Source organism: Meleagris gallopavo, chromosome Z (genome assembly GCF_905368555.1).
Source record: "Meleagris gallopavo chromosome Z, MGAL_WU_HG_1.1, whole genome shotgun sequence".
Classification (NCBI taxonomy): Eukaryota; Metazoa; Chordata; class Aves; order Galliformes; family Phasianidae; genus Meleagris; species Meleagris gallopavo.
This window is the reverse complement of record NC_139435.1, coordinates 58028048-58046214: the sequence shown is the minus strand read 5'-3', so window position 1 is coordinate 58046214 and position 18167 is coordinate 58028048. Positions and strand designations below refer to the sequence as shown.

Sequence of the window (18167 nt, the reverse complement as noted above, 5' to 3'; positions counted from 1 at the left end):
TTGAGAGATTTTCCTTTAAGTGCCTCAGCATCCACTGCTATAGACATGAGCAGTTGGCAAGTCTGACACAACTGCACTTGACTGCAGTCCTAAAATGCAAACTTGGAGATACTCCTAGAGTACTGCTGTGTGTTGGATACATAACAGTGTCTCAGTGACATTGAATACTTAAAGTAATGAAGATGGGATGGAGAACATAATTTCTGGGGGAAGAGAGTGAAAGAATAAGAAAAAAGGTACAGAAAATTACATAGCTGGAAACCAAAGCACATAACAGGAAATTGTTATTCTTACAGCCAGAGACACAGCAATTGCTATGAGTTGAGGTTAATAAGACAAAATAAATAAATGACTTCTGAGAAAAAAAGGAGTGTAAAAAATGGACATTTATATGTTCTTGGCAATTCAAAATTTTATCTAAAGCTATATCTCAGTGAAGATTGTAAGGATCTTTTAAAGTAAATAATATTACTTAGGACTTAGTGAGTAGGAGCATTTTAGTCATCACTGCAGACCACTTGGGGAATTTCAGGAAAGGTTGCCAGAAACCACACTGCTCAGTGACGTAAAATCCAGTATCTGTTTAGTAAGTGGAATGGACACAGTGGATAGATAGCAATCACTATTTTAAAGTATTTGTTCTACCAGAAGCATACAAGGCAAGGCCCCCAGCCCTAGTACATTTACAGCAGAACTGATAAAGCCCAGACCTTTCAAGTACATCTGCCCGTAATAATTGCCTCTGCTTCGTTTGGATTTCCAGAAGATACCAGATTGAGCTAATGAGAAGAGCAAAGCAGACGTAATTGAAATCTCCCTTATAATCAATACATTTTAGTAGGCTTTACCCTAGGATGAAAATGTAAAAGCTTGATTGTATTTGCACCTTTTCTATCATTACCCACCCCTTTTACTTCTTTTCTTGCTCATTGACTCATCATTTCTTTCGGGTAAGTTTCTATATGCATATGTAAAATAGATAAAATATTTTTTTTCCAAAATTGCTTTATCGGGTAAGCAATGCCCCATGAGGTGAGAAAGGAGATAAAAATCAGCTGGAAAACAGCACTGTAAAGGTCTTGAGACTTTAAATCTGAAGACGATTTCCTTTCCTATTCTGACTTCTCAACTTGTACTGCTTTCAGAAGGCAGGCTGTATTTGTTATCAGAGTCATGAGAATCATATTTTGAGCAGGAGTCAAAAGTGAACGATAAGGGTTTACCTGAGTTCGTGTAGGTCTATTTTTGCCATTGTGGTTAAGTACGTCAGTTACCACAGCCCACGGAGTGCAGAAGAGTCATACAGCTGGACCTGGATCACTACCATTGTTGACTCCCTAGGATTGGTAATGATTGTCTGTCAACAGATAATACAGATGAGGAAATTGTTTGGCCAAAGCTATCAGTGCAGCCCAGATTGGCAAGGGGGGAGCCACCTCAAGGTGTCTCAACTTCATCAACAAGATAATTCTCCACATTAGGAATTCTAGAAGAATAAAATGATAAAGATCCTTCAGTAATTTCAACTCTCAGTGTATGGGTCAGGCAATGAGAGCAAGTTCTAGTTTCATCCAGATATGTTATACTTCATCTTGACTAGAAATAAAAGCAGGTCAACAGAATCTTCTGTGCTGTAAAAGCTGCTTTATCTGTTTTGATGATCTTTGAAGTCTCCTTTGTGGCAAAACAAGGTCATAATTGCTGTGTCTGTGCTGAGAAACGTTCTAACAGGATAAATGAAGAGTTTGGACAAGTCTTTCTCTTCTCATTTGTCTCCACAGTGGTTTTCCAAGGCACTTCTACCTTTCAGTTCTGTCTTTCATAGGAAAAAATATCTTTGTTTTTCAGCTAAGAATTATTCAGTGACAGTGGTAAGAGTTCGAACAAGCTTTTGTAGTGGAGACAATATTCATTAAGAATTCCAGCAAAACAGTGGAAAAGAGTATAAACTTGATGAATAAAAATAATCAGTAGTAATTGGGTGGCACTGGTGATTTACATAAAATAATAATATTCCCAGTGGTGACATTATGTTGGGAATTTGGACCTAGTGGAAAAGATTTTTTCTACATTGATAACTATGATATATTCCAGCAATTATTTATTGCATAAGATAGGAACGAAAGGAAAATTAAACAAGGATATAAAAGTATAATCCAAAGATGTAGTCTGATTGAAAGACAAATGAAGTAATTTTACCATATCAACATTCATTTTATTTTTCTGTTGAAACAAAAAAAAAAGTTGAAGAGGTCAGAATTTATGTTGAAATATTTTCAAAATATTGTCAGGTTATTTCCTTGTCTCATTCCAATTTGCGTGTGTGTGTATTAATATATTCTGCATTTTATTTAAACTGGGAAAATATAAGACCTTTTCTCTTTTCCAATCTTTAGACTATTCAAAAGAATAAAGATTCTTACAAGTAAACAATATCTCTGTAATATCCCCTTAAAGAAAAAAAATCAAAAGTAGTTATAGCCTTTTGCTTATAAATCATAGGAATATTATAGCCGTAGCCTGACCACATTTCTGGACTGAAACATGTTTTCTTGCAGTTAAATTACGAAGAGGTTCATCTACCCTTTTTTCTAGTTACATTATTCAAAATATCTCTTCTTAGCATTCTTCATATCTACTGACAGTTTTTCTGAAAGCTATTTCAAAAAACCTTTTAGACAACTGTGGAGGGAAGCAGGCCTGTGAACAGAGCCAAGTTTGTATCCCTGAATGCTGCAAAATACCATTATTAAGCTATTACTGAGCTGAGGTGCTGCATCCCTTGGCAGCATGCGGTTCCATGCAGTGATACTACCTGAAGTCTCAAAGACTACGTGGCTGTATCAGTGCTGTGCAACCGTTCTCTATGGTTTGGGGGAGCGGGAGCACAGGATTGAATTTCTCCCATCCTCACTGATGGAGCTTCGGCTAGATCAATATTTCAGCAGAGCATCCCATTATGCTCTGCAGATGTGCTAGGAGTCTGTTGCAAGCTTCTTCCATTAATCTTCTGACTTTCTGTTGAAAATTGTGAATGTAGTTAGTATCCTATGTAAAAAGAGTAAAAGAGAGATGTTTATTGATTTTAAAAATGCAGAGGAGATAACTGAACTGAAAAAGAAGTGTTCCGAGATCTAGATTTGTGTAGCTTGAAAGTGTGCAGGGCAGTCTCATTGCTTTACTCACAAATGTCAGTGCACCTCCTCTCTTTTTTCTTATGTTTTATACGTAACTGGAAAGATAGATTTCACTATATATCTAATTTGATATTTGAAGAGGCTGACATTTACTCAGTATTTCTTATTGGAAAACAGAAAACTTTTCAGCTGAGGTCTTCTTGCAGGCATGTGTTTATGACTTGCTTCCAAATAAATAAATAAATAAATAACAAATAAATAAAATAAAAATCAGATGAAATATAATGGAAATTTGGCAAAGAATTTTTGTTGTCGTGGTAGAGACCATATATTAATTCTATTACCCACGCCAAGTTATAGTGAAATCAATGAATCTTCATTGATGTGGATGAAGATACAGGACCTAACTTTTGTCTTTGTATTGTGAGTGAGTTTAGTTTTGATAATTTTATGTTAACATTTGTGTGCCTTGCTTATATTTCAGACACCTATTTTGGCTTCATTTTCCTGTTACTTGTTATTTACTTCTTTTATAATAAACAATTATTGCAATTATTTTATAAAGCATATTTTCAGTATTAACTCAGACCTTCTCTAGAGGGCCAAGCAGAAGTGCTAATAGATTCAGTACTAACACATTTCTTTCTGAATAGTGTTTTATACAAGATTGATTATAAGGCATATAAGGCACAATGAGGTTTGACATCAAGATGGTGCCCAGATAGTGCACCAAACAAAGCCAGTATTCAAAACTGATCACCATAAATGTCACAAATACAATTAGAAAAGGCAATTCTGGTGGATAGTTCTATGACAGGAAAGTAAAAGTTGCCTATACGAACTTCCCACAAACTGAGACTGTAATTAAGATGAATAATTTGTTGTTTGCAAAATATTACTCTTGGAGACAGTGTCAGCTGCACAAAGAGTATAAAGCTAAAGCAAACTGACTGTTACCATAGGACCAAATTGTGGATCTGTAGGGAACATTACATATTGTGATATTCATACAGGAAGCAAAATATCTTGATTCATACTGACACCTATCCTGACAGAGATTAAAATAATATTGCCATTATCCAGTGCTCCAAAGAAGCAGGCCAGAGGTTCAATTTTCCCTTTCAGCTTCTGAAAGCTGTGAAATGCACAGAAAAGAAAGATTTTGAAGGATCAGAAAGAGACAAATCTGACACACACTGATTCTGCCTTAGGATACTGACAGAGTGATTTTCTTTCTGGTTTCTCAAGCTTTTTTCACTTCTAGTGCAGAAGCACTATACATATATTATATGTATTGTACATATACAGTACAGTATGTATATGTATATACATACTGTATATACATACACTATGTATGTATATACAGTATGTATAATACAATACAGCATTATACATATACTGTATAATATGCAGGGTTCCAGAGAAGCCCTGTTCTGCCTCCCTCTCACATATCTGCTATCAACACTATGCCAAGCAAAGCCTTCTCCTGTCTCCATTTTTAAAATCCAAAAGCCTTGCCTTCCACAGAAAAATAAAAATGAAGGGGTTGTGTGGGCAATTCCCTATAGTGTGAGAGTTATTGGTCTGGTCACTTTGAAGAGAGCTCAGCACTGAGGTATTCAAAAGAAAGCATTCTGTGCGTGGCATGCTCTATTCCTCATAGTATTGCTTGTGTTTATTTCATTTGGCATGAAATAGTGTTAGCAGGCTGACACGGTTAAAACTGACAAGTCACTGATTCTTATCCAAGAAGACAATTAACACAATGGCTTTTCTTCCAGTCTGCTGTGGTGATAAATTAATTAACATCTTTCATGTCACAGGACAGTAAAATTGTGACTATGATGTATCTGGCACTTAAAGCAATTTGTTCATCCAAATTACACTACTTTTTATTTCTGGATTTCTAACATCATTTTAATAGGCACATCTTCTTAATGAACGTCTTTGTGCTGCAAGTATAAGCATTCTTGTTAACAAAAGCCAAATGGGACAGTAAACCTTTCAATATTAATTCATATTATCTAATACCTCTCCCCTCCCTCCTTTCCCTCCCCTCTTCCCTCTCTTCACCCCCCCGTTTTATTTCAAATTGCTGTTACGATAGATTTAAGTAATGGTACAAACAGTATCTATTTCTGAATAAAACTGTGATCAAAATTAAAATAACAAAAGAAAAAAGAATAAAATCAAAGATTATAGGAACCACTAGACAAAATAAACAGAAGATGCTGGCATTTGGTATATTAAAAAACAAAACCAAAAATAAAACAACAACAAAACAAACAAACAAAAAGGACCATGACCCTGTGTCATTGTGCCTGGCAGGCATTATGGACCACATGTTTAAGATACTTGTATCTGATACTGAATGGGCATAATATGACTCCACATAGATGTGATAGTTAAAGGCCAGTGGGGTATGTTCAACTAGTGTCAGTATGGCAACGCTGACATATATCCTGCCATTCTGAAGGATGTCTCATTCAAGGCAGAAGAATGAATTTTTCCTTGGGTTTTTGACCCAAGCATTCTCTGCTCTACATAAAAAAATAAAAATAAAAATAAAAATGTTTGGATATCTCCAGGATATTTAAATGAAAGTTCATCAAAAATAGCTACTATGGAAAAATGTCCTGTCAAGCAGGTATTTCCTTTATTACAGAGCTTGGTGCATGGGGGACCTCTTGACCAAACATGCACATCAATGGGAGAAGTGACTACATATTTAAAGCATAGCGTATACATATTCATTGCATTCTAAGAAAACAGGCTGAAATTCAGAGAAATAATCAACTTATTGTCCCACCTTTCTGAGTATGTGTTCTGAATATGTGGTGGGGATCGTGGGATGAGTCATGGGTGGTCCACTAATAATCATCCTCACTGTGAATTTCCAACATTTCCAATCCTCTTATGTGGGGGATAGCCCAAACCAGCTCTCACTGATGTTGTCTTGAACTGAGGCATCTGTTTTGTTGTCTTATCTTCAACAACAGGACAGCTATTCTAATTTCTTATCTTAATTTGTCAACAAGCTCCACAGCCTCCTCCTCAATCTGTTCTTAAGGTTGCATTTACGCAGGCCTCCTGTCTTTCAGGCTGTATCCAGTCAAGTTATGAGAAAGGCTGTTCTCAAAATATAGAAAAGCTTTTCTATGATTCAAATTAAATAGCATTAAAAACCAGAATGGATTTTTACTATCCGTGTCTCATATATAAGTTTCTATTATTTTACTATCACATTGATTTTTAAGACTGTCTTTACAGTCATAGGTACTGTAAAAACTTAGAGAGGCAACAGACTTCTAGTTAGTAGAGATCTGCTACTCAACACTAACATTTTGGAATCTGAAGATTTCCCAAGACAGTTCAGGGGTTGCTTTTCAGCTGCTGAATTCTATGTGTTTTGAGAGATATCTTGCTACTTTGTGCATCACTATCTAGCAAAACACACATAAAGAGAGTTGGAGAAAATTACAATGTCCTACAAAATATTGGAACCGAAACCACCAACTGGGCCACCCACTGCAAGAAACATATTAAGTTGCTGGAACATGCTCAGAGAATAGCAATAAATTTTGCAAAGGGTCTGGAAAACAAAACTTGTGAGGAACATCTGAGGGATCCTAGATGGGTCTGGAGAAGAGAAGGCTCAGGGGAGACCTCATTACTCTCTACAGCTACAACTTCAGAAAGGAGGTTGTAGCAAGGTGGGCATCAGTCTCTTCTCTCAGGTAACAATTGGTAGGGTATAAAGCAGTGACCTTGAGTTGTCCCACAGAGGTTTAGGTTGGAATTTATTCATGAAAAGAGCATTTTGACACAGGAAAGGGCTGCCAAGGGAAACAGTGAACTTGCCAACCCTGGAGGTTTTTAAGAGAGGTGTGAACACGGCATTTAGACATGGTTTATTAGTGGACATGGCAGTGTTCAGTTGATGGTTGGACTTGAACATATCAAGAGACTTGTCTAACCTAAGCAGTTCTACTATTCCGAGACTTCCCACAGCATATCAATTTTGAAAAGGATTCAATTACTATAAAACTTTTTCAATACAGTAAACATATTTACCTCGGATTTTTATTCATTGTCTTGTGGTGTGCATGATATATTGAACAGATACAGACTAATCACAGAACTGAAAAAAACAGAGAAATGAAAAACATCTACTAACAATTGTAGTTGTTGAAATATATATATACATATCTTATTACCTTCCAAAGGTGTCAAACATAACACAGCCTCAGGAACAATTTACTTGGCATTTTTCTGACCATTGACATATTGCCATCCTATGTGACACAGGCGAGTGAAAGCTTATTTCTATCCACCCCAAAACATATGGTCTTCTACTCAAGAAGATTCCTTGCCTTAAACCATATTGCCCACCACCACACTATTTTAACTTTTGAGAAGGAAAGAAACAGATGTATTAAAATATTCATCAGATATTTCATGACAGTTCAGAGACAGAAGTTTAAAAGTTAATGTGCACACAAGAAGAAAGGAAAGGAATTCACTTAATATGTGAGTACCCACCCAAAAGTTGTTAAGTACTATACTGGTAACAATCACTTACATAAAAACTACCACCTAAATGGTAATGGCTACAGAAAATGAGTAATTTTCTTGCAACTTATCTAAAAAGCTTTTCATGTCAGTGATATTTCATTCTGGAAAGCAGCATTCTGCAACATTTGAATCTGGATTTTGTCAAAGAACAAGAAGAAACTTACACTGAATTGCAATTTTAGTGCAGATTGTTATCTAGCTTTCTGACTTTTATCTTTTTTGGTAAACCCTGCTTACTCACTCCGATGGATTTCAGTTCAAGACTGTGGTTACATTGGTGCTATAACTCCTCATGAGAATAAGCTGAGCAGACATGGCTCACATAGTATGTCTTTGATCTCATTGCCTTTCATGCTGAACAAAGATTAATGGTTTATATCACTATTATTGCATTTTCTAAATGTATTCTTCCAACTCCCCATACAAAACACACCTTTGGCACTGTCTGAAAGACAAATAAGAGCAAAGACTGCTTGTGTTTTTTTCTGGTTTAGGGTATCTGTGTGGCTGATCATGATGAAATAAAAATATGAACCAGATTTAACATGATCTCTGTGATCTTCTCTTTTATCCCTCTGTGATAACTTGAGGTTTGGTGGTAGTCAGGAAAAAACTCACCAACCATATTTGCAGCCAAACAAGCCACACAGCATACAGCAGCATGAAAGCAGTTGTTTCTTCAGAGGGCTCCTTTAATAATCTGGTATAATTGTGTGTGTTGTGTCAATGACTATGAGATAATCCCCTCAGAAATTTGTGCATGCATGTATGTGTGTGTACTTATTCTTGTTTAGATCATATAAATATGGATTAATACATTTTGATTTCTACACATATATGAATGAGCAACATGATCTAGTTCTAGATGTCCCTGTTCATTGCAGGGGAGTTGGACTAGACAATGTTTAAGGGTGTCTTCCAACTCAACTGCATCTGTGATTCTATGAATGGTCATCTGTTTCTTCACACTTTTCCTAGCTGTTGTCTACAACTAAATATGTGCTTTAAAATGACAGGAAGTCTTTATGTGTGTTCCAGTGAGGCTTATAGTCCTAGCTTTACAATTCAGGTACTAAGCAGTTGTTGAAGGAAGGAATACGCACATATTTTGTGGTAGGGAATTTTTTAGAGAGAAGAAGTGTTCATTTCTCATACATAGTGTTGTAAGTCTCGTATTAGTTAACATTAGCAGACTAAAAAATTAAGACATCGACAAGCCTATCTTCTTAAGTTTTTAGAAACTCTTATTTCACACACTGTGTGAATATAATCAAGGCTTTTCTTAAAATTCCTTCTTAATGGAAGAGTTTTACATATTTCTTCTGCTGTGACTAACAGTATGTAGAATGTAAAAAAATAAAGATAGATGTTGTTGCAGGTAATATAGAATTGCACTTTATAAAATTTATTTTTAATGAAATAAGCCTTTATTATAAGAATTATAAAGGAAAATACTATTAAATATCTTTGCTGGTGACATGATACTGGGACTCATACAGGAAGGCCCATGTGAACCTCATGAATCAGAGTCAGAATCATTTGAGTTGGAAAGGACTCTTAAAGGTTATCTAAAAAGCTCATCTTGAATAAATAGGGACATCTACAGCTAGATTAGCTTGATCAGAGCCTGAAGCAAGACTGAGCATGGAGTTCAACATGGCCGAGTGCAAGATACTGTGCTTGGATTAGGGCAATCCCAAACAAAAATAAAACCTGACTTAGAATGAGTTGAGTTCTGAGGAGAAAGACTTGACAATGTTGATTAACGAGAAACTGAGCATGAGCTGCCAACATGCACTTGCAGCCCAGAAAGCCAACCATAGCCTGGGTTGAATCTGAAGAAGCAAGAGGAAAGTGATTTTCTGCACTACTCCACTCTAATGACACCCCACTTAGAGTACTACATTTAGATCTGGGGCTCCCAGAATAAAAAAGGCATGGATTCTTTGAAGTTAACCCAGAAGAGAGTCATGAGGATGATCAGCACCTGTCTGCTAAGATAGCTGGGGTTGTTTAGCCTGGATAAGAGGCCTCGTAGTGACCTTTCAATATCTGAAGGGGCCTACAAGAAAGCTGGAGAGGGACTCTATCAGGGAGCTCAGTGATAGAGCAAGCAGTAATGGCTTTAAAAGAGAGGAAGGTAGATTTATAGCAGATATTAGGAAGAAATTCTTACTCTAGGAAGTGAGGATGGCAAAGCATTGGGAGTGGCTGCCCACTTCCTGGAAGCATTCAAGGCCAGTTTGGTCTAATGGAAGTTACACCTGCCCTCAGAAGGAGAGTGGAAATGAGATGGTATTTAATATTCTTCCCAACCCATTCCAATATCGATCTTATGATTAATATCAGTTTGCTCTAAGAAAGTTAAGCACCTCTGGTAGTTGCCTCCAAATAACTTCTGCATGGTGATATGACAGATCTTTTCCATAGCCCACATATAAGAACATATGCCAATACTATTTGCATGGAAACCTATGTGGGTAAAATGTGATTTATTTATTTTTTTTCTTAACTGTATTCTTGTTTTACACAGGAAATGAATCCAGAATTTACAGAAGTGATTTCTTATTCCAATAATTGATTGGAAATGTAGGCTGTCTGAACTGTACTTTTTAAATTTTAAATACTTAGCTATGTTTCTAATTAACTATTTTAATGTCCAAAGAGAATGACCTGTGAATAATGAAAATAATCCTTCTATTAATTATGAATAAAAATTGCCTGTGGATTATTTATCTAAAAATTAGCATCTATTTTTGGAGGATGTATGTGAAAAGTAATAAAGAAAAAGGGAGGATTAAATCAGATCTAATTTTAAGCAATCAATTTTATTCATTAGAAAGAAAAACTCTTAATCTCACTATTAATCATCAGATTCTGCAACTCTATTCATAAATGCTGACCTCTTACATAGTAAGTGATTATGTGGTGAACAGTGAGGCTGCATGGGAAATAACCTGAAAATTTTTACATTTTCATTTTACATGAACACGAATACCATTCAAAAAGTATAGTACTGAGGTGGTTCCTGGGAATATACAGTGCATTATTTTCTGAGGCCTCATGCATGAATCATTCTTAAATTCCACCTGAAAACTGTGCCATCATATTAAAGTTAGTATGTCAGAAAATCTGCTGCTCTTTTCATAGGAGTGAAAAAAAAGAAAAAGAAAACCATGAGATTAACCCCTTAGTCTTAAGTCACAGCTTGCTTTGGAATATAATCCTTATGTTTACCTAATTCCTCTGTAACACAGCATCCAAAGTGTTCAGATGCTACTGGTGGCATGCTGCGATCTAACACATCAATGAAAGAAGAGAATAAACAGTAATAATAATAGTTTATGTTAGTCACGTGTGTCTCAGCCAGTTCTCATGGCAAGCCCATTTCACTTGTGAGCCTTCTCCATTAATAAGACTACATTCAATTCTCTTTCTGAAATTGGGATTACAGGATTTTCTGTGATGGTCCTTTAAGTGAACATTGATTTTAAGAGCCCTGGGATATCTTCATATGGTATCCATCATCATACATTTATTTTTATGTCTAGTTTATGCTATATAGCAATTTCAAACAAAATGTTTCCAATGGGAAATGTCTCTATATATGGTGCTTTGTCCATTGCTCACAGATACCACTGTAATTTTTCAGTGGACTACTGAACTAGTTTCACAGTTTTTTTGCTCAAAGCATCTGAGAAAGCAGTAATAATAATAGCTTATGTTAGTTATGTGTGTCTCAGACAGTTCTCATGGCAAGCACATCTTGAATTCTTGCTTATATTTTATGCATATCCTCAGAGCATGGATGATGGATACAGTTAAGATCTCTGTGAATAAATACAAACAAATAGAATGCATACTCTTCAAACTGAATTTAACTTGTCATGTTGCCTGTTGGTGCAGAAAAAACATCATACAATTACTGTTTAAAGCACAAAATCTTTTAGGATGAAATGGCAGGATTTTGATAATGGATTATGACGACTCCTAAATTAGCATAAAAAAGAAGAATATACGAAGAGAATACTCCTGCACTGTATTTTTTGAAAGTGTTTGTTTGTTTGTTTGTTTGTTTTAGCAAAAAAAGCATGAATTTTTTGAGGTGTCAATTCTACCTTTGGAAATTTTGAATCTCGTGGAAGTGGAGAAAGACAATGGTGAATTTTCAGCTGATGTGCAAATGCTATTGGAGAGTTAACTGTCTGCTTGTTTTCCTGGTCAATATGTCAAATCTCTGGAAACTATGATACAGTGAAGGGCAATTTCTTTTCATTCTCTCCTGATAATACAGCTGCTGCTATAATAAGGAACCTTGGTGCTGTTGGATAGTTGCCTCTACTTTGTAGTATACTTCTAGCAGCAGATGCAGTTATTTTAATATTTATACAGACATATACTTAAGGCTAGAAATGGTCATCAGCTTGGCATAAGGACATATATACACTTCACTCCCCAAATACCAACAGCTTTTCTCTGCAGTAACCGAGGAAAGGTAAGGAGAGGTACTAGTACTGCACCACAAGGAAAATATGTAATTAGTGAGTCAGTGTGCTTTATTATACCAATAACGCATAGCCTGTCTGAGTTTTAACTTTCTCTTTTTCAAGGGCAGTGGGTTTGCTGAGGCTTGGGTATCTTTTGCATAACTATAGACAATCTATGTTTCTTACTGAGGATGCATAACATAGTATCAGGATGGGATTTTTTATTATTTATTTATTTATTTATTTTGAGATCTGCACACCATTTCAAGAGATCTGAAGGCAGAAAACTTTGACTAAGCTTATATCAGAGTCACCTGGACCAGTGACACAGGCACTTCCCAGTGTGAACTACAGATATAGCTCACTGTGATGTGCTGGCTTTTCTCAGTAGGTGTTGCTATACGGACCAGAAAGCATCCAAAAAATAAATAAATAAATAAATAAATAAATCATAGAAAGATTTGTTTTGATAAATGACTAGGCTACTCTGTCCAAAAGCAGGTATTAACTCTAAATATGCAAAAATTGAGAAATCTGCAGTTCTAATCCTATACCATGGGAATAGCCAATTTGTTTTCAGAAAGTACCTCAAAAATACCCATCCCTATTATTTGAAGATAGATATACTCTGATCTTTGAAGTTAATCATCACAAGGAGATATACTGAACTAATTCGCAGTTTTAATGTTTATCTTCATTTCTTAGTTCCTTTGATTGACCTGCAGTGAAAAGGTTAACTGAATGTTGAATATTTTTATGCTAAGTGGTTAGCTAAATGCTAGATATTTTATCACTGAAATTCATGGTTTTTTTCTAACCAATCGAATATCTGAATAAACATCCCCTGCCTTGATGGAAAGAAAAGCTAGAGAGTTGGAAAAAACTCTTTAAGATAACTGCTTGCTATGAAGCTAGCATCCAGAGCATCCTAGATGCTCTAAGTGATTGTAGTTATTGATAACAGAGCCATCTCACTGCCTGAAGATAAAAAGTAACTTTTCTTTATCAGAATAAATCGTAAATTTTAGTACACTCATGAATTAGATCTTGAGAGGATATAAATCAAAGGGATCTTCTTTATGATGCTAAGCTTCTTTACGATGCTAAACCAGTACCTCATAGCAGTAGCTGTACAAAATGAACTTTAGAATCTGATTTTTTTTGCCCCATCTAGGTTTCCATCTTGCAGTGGTAAGAGCCACACACTATTCAAACTGAGTTTTTCATCATGAATTACACTGGAACTTTTTGTACTGATAAAGGGTGAAGGATTGAGTAAGTCACTTCAGTATTACTGGGCTTCTTGTTGCATGCTTGTCTTGAGTGCTATAGTGTGTTTGTGGTGGTGCTTAATCTGTATTTCTCTCTCCCCTTTTATTCAGTTCACAGTGCATTACAGAAACAAATGATTTAATGAATATCTTTCATTTGATAAAGTCAAATCACACATGTATAATTTGGCTGTTTTGTAGCAGTAGTGGCAAGAGATTTATTTATTACATATATCTTTGAATTTAGAGAAACGTGAAAGATTACAATTATAGCATTTGAAGATGAAAATTAGAATAAAAGAAAGCTGGACAAACACAAACTGGGCAAAATGTGCTGATGGAAGCCAGAACAGTACTCTTGAGACTGTGTCATACCCCTGTATTATAAAAGTAATACATAACCACATAACAATAACAATACATAACATCTTTTTGAGGGGTATCTATTTGTGGAGTATATCTTAAAAACAGAGTGGTAGATATTCATGTTAATGTGTGAAATTTGGACAATTAAATGTCATTAAGAAATAGTAATTCTTTATAACAAAACACAGAGTGAGTGCTTTCAGTACAAAGAAATGCAGAAGTGAGTTAGACACAGGAGAATATTGGGCCATGAATCCCAGAGGCAAGCTATTTCCCTCATATTTACTGCTATTCCTTTTTTTTTTTTTTTTTTTTTTTTTTTTTTTTTTTTTTTCCTCCTGGCTTGGATGGGAAGAAACTTCAAGGATCATTAAGTTCCAACCCCCCTGCCACAGGGAGGGTTGTCAGCCCCTAGATCAAGTACTAGAACAGATCGCTCATTTCCCCAGCCAACCCAGCCTTACACACCTCTAGGGATGTGGCATCCACAACCTCTCTGAGCAACCTGTTCCAGCACCTCACACCACTCTCAGTAAAAAGCTTTCCCTGACATCTAATCTAAATCTCTCTTCTGTCAGTTTAAAACTATTCCTCCTTGTCTTATCACTATCTACTCACATAAAAAAAATCAGTTTCCCTCATGTTTTTAAATTCCCTTGAAATACTGAAAGGCCGCAGTGAGGTCTCCTCACAGCCTTCTCTTTTCCAGGCTGAACAAGTCCAGTTCCTTTAGCCTTTCTTCATAGAAGATGTGCTCCACACCTTAGACCATCTTCACTGCCCTCGTCTGGATTCTCTCCAAAAGCTCCAATAATTTTTGTTTTGGGGACCCCAAGCTTGGACACAGTACTCCAGATGAGCCCTCACAAGGACATAATGGAGGGGGACAATCACTTCCTCACTTCCCTTGCCCTGAAGGCCACTCCTCTTCTGATGGAATCCAGGACACCACTGGTCTTCCAGGCTGCAAGTGCACCCTGCTGGCTCCTGTTAAGTTTCTTATCAACCAGAAACCCTAAGTCCTTCTCAGAAGGGTTACTCTCAAGGAATTCTCCTCCCAGTCTGTATACATATCTGGGCATACTTTCACCCAAGCACAAAACCTAGTTCTTTGCTTTGTTGAAACTCATTAGGTTCACAAGAACACACTTTTTGAGTTAATCAAGGTCCCTCTGGATGAGATCCCGTCATTCTTCTGTATCAACTGCACCTCTCAACTTGCTGTCATCAGAAAACTTGCTGAGGGTGCATTCAATCCCATCATCTCTAGCCCTTCCTTAACAAAGAGGGCAACTCTCCTACCCCTCATACATTGCCTATCCCTTCTAAAAAGTTTATAGGCTTCAATAGTAATGTTCCAGTTATATGAATCATCCCACCATGTTTCTGTGATGGCAATAAGATCAAAGGTTTCCAAGGGTACTATGGTTTCCAACACTCCTTTCTTACTCCCCATGATGCATGCTTTGGTATAGAAGAACTTTATCTGGTCTTCCAAATGCTCTGCCTTCCTAGAGGAGAGGTGTCTCTGGGATAACCTGAGGTTTTCCCCTGCTTCTTCCTAGAGTGACAGCATTCGCTGGCTCTTTTCTGTCACTGAGCAGTACATCCCCTTCCACCAGCAGCTTTAGTTAGAAACCTTTTTATATTTCTTTCTTTCTATTTCTTTCCTTTTCTTCAGAATAACTTTTAAAAGAAAGCTCTTGAGTCTTCAGCAATGGAATATGGCATCAGGAAGTGTACCCTGGTATATGGTATTAGGAAGCTGTTAGAAGATGAGATAGGAACTTCTTTAAATTAATGAGTGTTTTTTTTTTCTATCATATCTAATGATGATCTTGTAGGTAAACACAAAGAAGCTACACAAAGCATTGTACGGCAAACTCGGGAGTGTTTGATATTTTCAACTGATGTATTACTAAAACAGTGTTAAAAATTCAAACACAAAGATTATGCATGTTCCCACTAGGGTAGAGTCACCATGGTTTCTTACTTTCTGTGAACATGATTAACTATTTTTAATGTAGACATAGAGGACAAAAGAGGTACCATTTATCTAACCAAGACCTTTTCTACAGACAAAAAGTTTTAGCATTTAGTTTTTCTGAGTTCTTGACAGTAGCTCCTAAAGACCTTTCAATATTATCTCTCTCATTTCAGATTTTCCCTTTGCATTCCTACTGCATAATAAAATTAAATGAATGTAGTAGGTGTAAGTAGCAAGGTTTTTGTAACAGGGTGCTGAAGGGGCAAAGTCCACCGGTGGTAATCTTCAAAGAGGCCAAAGGTTACCACTAAGTACTAGCTGCAGAACACAGCTAAGCTCATCAGCAAAGCTGATGGCATCTGGGGGTAAACAAATTTAGTAAATGGCAAAACACCGCACAACAAAGAGAAACAAGGAAAAACAATGTGAGAAACAGCCACACGTGCAGACACCAAGCTCAATGAGGAGTAAAGGGAAGAGGTTTTTCCGAAGCTGGAGCACAAATTCTTTTGCAGCCTCTGGAGAGGACTGTGGTGGAGCAGGATGTCCCATTGTAGCTGTAAGGAAAGGCTATAGCAGATAACCATTTCTAAATTATCTCAAAAAGAGTGAGAGTCGCAATCCATTTAAAGAAAGATTTACTTACCTGTCCCAAGGATCAGAGCTTATCAAGTATTCCAAAAGGAGAAATCTACAGGTAGAGACTCTTCCCTGGTGGGAATCAGCCCTCAAGTGAAGCTTAGGGAGGGGTAGAACCAGGTCGCACAGTTTAATTGCCATCAGAAGTGTTCCCAGCTCTGGCTGTGTCCCTTTACCAGGTTCTTAATCATTGGTTCAGTCTGTGACTTAGCAACTCCCATACAGTAGTCTATGGAGAAAACCACACTGGAGCAGATATTTGCACTGCAGCAAGTGAATAGTGCCTGAAGGAAGCTGTATCTCTCAGAGATTACCCCCCTCTTCCCCCCCCCCAACTAAGATGAAAAGTGTGAAAATGAGAAAGCAACAGGGAAGAGTGGACGTCTGAACAGAATACTTCCCCGTTTCTCATCACTCTTGTGCTACTTGGCTGGGGATAAAAAGAAGCTGGCCAAGAAAGAAAGGAGTTTGGGAAAAAACTGGGAGGGTGGTTGGAATACTTCATCAGGTATTTCCTTTATTTAATTAACTTAATGTTCTCCAACTTTGTTTTGTTTGTGCTGGCAAGTAACCCACACAGTTTTTTTAACTTAATTTCTTATCCCATTCTGTTGAGAGAGGGAAGTGAGAGACTTGCTGGATGGACCTACAGCAGCTGGCCAATATCAACCTGCCACATTTGATAGTATCAAGTTCGACTTGGTTTATTTCTAGAGCTGTACGTGAATTCCCAGAAAAAGATTGCAATAAAGATTATAGGTTTTCAAATGAGTGTGTGCCAATCACCATATGTTTAAAGATGTACAGTATTATGCAATATTTGTACAATATTTATCTATATATATTGAGACTGGATAGAATTTAAGGCGTGGGTGGGGACAGAAGATGATAAGAGTTACAATACAGTTACTAACCTACAAAATGTTCAAATGAGTTTTTGTTTATAATAGCAGAAGAGAGTTAGTCCTCTTTTTACAAAAGTATTGTTTCAATGTTTAATGCTATGCAGTCACATCTTATGTAAAGAAACCAATGCTTTCTTCTGGAGCAGAGTTAACAAAAAATAAAGGGTTTTGAATCATACATTCTCTTGCATTAGTGGAAGCCAATTACTTCAAATGATTTCAGTGAGTCTGCAGAAATGTCACTGATTAGCACTTTGTTATGCAAATAATATTGCACACAGGAAATTTGGCATGCTTTTTTCAAAGTGTCTTACATTGATTGTGATAGTCCCAAGCATAAAAGCAAGGAAAAAGTAAACTAATTCTGAAGAATTAAAATCACTTTAATGTATAGAAATAAAAACTACACAAATACTCTGTTTTTACATGGTAATTCTCAGCACTGTGTTGGAACTCCTGTGTTAGCAGAGACAACGGCTACCACTAGTTGGTCCTCATGGAAAGTTTACTTCAGCAGTGTCAGAGCAATTATTTTATGATCAATACTAATAATTTTCTGCTGTGACAGACCATTCCCTTTCTCTTCATTCACATGCTGCAATGGTGAGTGAGTGGGAGGAGAACAGGACACTCTGTGGAGAAGTGGGAGTGGGTCCTGCCTGTAGGTGGACATGGTTCTTTTAAAATTTTCAGCCTTGTATGTGAGTGAGCAAATCGGTATGCATGAAAACAAGTAGGGTAAGCAGATGCCAAAACTGAAAAATATGTCTATTAACATTCAAATTGAGAAGACGGGAGGT

General features: G+C 36.7%; 1 protein-coding gene across 2 annotated transcripts in view; it reads right to left on the bottom strand.

The window, feature by feature from the left end:
- The window catches only part of LOC146542320 (uncharacterized), a 78370-nt gene extending 61493 nt beyond the window's left edge, over positions 1 to 16877 (bottom strand). For both annotated transcript variants that reach the window (XM_085213482.1, XM_085213483.1), the window contains exon 1: positions 16470 to 16877. The gene's annotated coding sequence lies outside the window, so the exon portion shown is untranslated. The remainder of the gene's footprint in view (positions 1 to 16469) is intronic.
- Between the last annotated feature and the right edge of the window lie 1290 nt (positions 16878 to 18167).